The sequence below is a fragment of the Elephantulus edwardii genome, unplaced genomic scaffold (assembly GCF_000299155.1).
Source record: "Elephantulus edwardii isolate Elephantulus edwardi_28Jun2011 unplaced genomic scaffold, EleEdw1.0 scaffold00320, whole genome shotgun sequence".
Taxonomy (NCBI): domain Eukaryota; kingdom Metazoa; phylum Chordata; class Mammalia; order Macroscelidea; family Macroscelididae; genus Elephantulus; species Elephantulus edwardii.
In genome coordinates this window covers 882,866-883,403 of record NW_006400070.1, presented here as the reverse complement: position 1 = coordinate 883,403, position 538 = coordinate 882,866, and positions in this window count along the sequence as shown.

Here is a 538-nt window from a genome sequence, read left to right as displayed (position 1 = left end):
GGGTAATCTGGATGGGTGTGTCAGAGGCAATGCGACTGGCACAGGATAGAGCAGATTTTAGGGTCATTGTACATAGGGTTGCTAAGAGTCACAAAAGACTCGATGGCACATAACAACAACAACAACAACATGTACATGATATGATAGTATACTTAGAAAACCCTAAAGACTCAGCAAGAAAACTACTGGACATAGTTGACCAGTTCAGCAAAGTGGCAGTATGAAAGATCAACATACAAAGATAAATTTGATTTCTCTACAGTGATAAAGAGAATACAAAAGTAGAGCTAATAAAAACAATACCCTTCACAATAGCTAATCACAAGATTAAATACTTGGGAGCAAATCTAACCAGAAACACAAAGGATATATTCAAAGAAAATTAAAAAACATTACTACAAGATATAAAAGGAGACCTGGAGAAGTGGAAGAATATACCTTGCTCAAGGCAACCAAAATATGACTTTGAGTCTATCCCACCTGAATTTCAGAACCATCTCAGGAACAGGTTTGAGGCTTTGAACACTAATGAGCGAAG